The sequence below is a fragment of the Erithacus rubecula genome, assembly GCF_903797595.1.
Source record: "Erithacus rubecula genome assembly, chromosome: 3".
Taxonomy (NCBI): Eukaryota; Metazoa; Chordata; class Aves; order Passeriformes; family Muscicapidae; genus Erithacus; species Erithacus rubecula.
Window position 1 is genome coordinate 88,782,745 of NC_136689.1, and position 960 is coordinate 88,783,704.

The following is a 960-nucleotide window of genomic DNA, read 5'->3' on the forward strand; positions in this document are numbered from 1 at the left end:
CGGTGTTCGTCACTTCCGGCACCGCCTAAGCCACGCCCCTAGACGGCGGCCATTGGCGGGCGGCCTCTCCCTTCAGCCAATGGGGATCCAGGTCGCGGCGCGCCCGGCAACAGGCCACGCCCCCTGGCTCAGGCCACGCCCTAATCCCTGGCCCGGCTCCCTCTGGCCCGAGGGAGGAAAGCGTGGGCGGCCCGGCCGGGATGGATGGCGGGACAGTTCAGGAGGAACCCCGGGAGGAGTTCAAAGAATAGAGGCCAAGAGAGGATACTGTAACCACTTCAGACCAGGGTGGGTGCCTGGACCTGTTTAGGATGGATACTTGGACCAGTTCAGGCTGGGGGTCGGTAATGGGACCAATCCAGAGCAAGTACTGGGAGGGAGCGAAGGTGGACAGATGCTGGAACAAATCCAGAGGAGTTACTGGAACCAGTTGAGGCCAGGGAGTGCTGGGCCCACTACGAAGGGGTTACTGGACCCAGTATGGAGAAGGGGCAAGAACGACGCAGCAGCAGCGGCTTTAATTTAAATGCAAACATTTTATTTTAAAATGTCTCTGCTTTGCACTTCTGCCTGATAATAAATGTAAAATATAATTTAAGAAGTACGCTTGAAAGTTCCTTCTAAAAGCAGGCTGAGGAGACAGTACAAAACACAACAGAAAAGTGCACCGGGTTTAAACAACATGCCAGAACGTCAAATGCACAGGTCACTGCCTGCTTGGATCGGCCACAACATCTTTTACAGGTCCATTAGTGATGTGACACCTGTGATACTCCTGTGCACACAGCAGCACGGCCAGTGGTGCTGGTTGGGTTACACATGACCGAGGTGATCCCACAGGATTCCCTGGGTTGACTTCCCTGGGGCTGGAGCTGTACCTGTCTGATGCTTCGTCTCCCCAGATGGGCAGCATTCGTGCCTCGGTCAGATGCCCCAGTGCAGGCATTGCCTGCATTACTA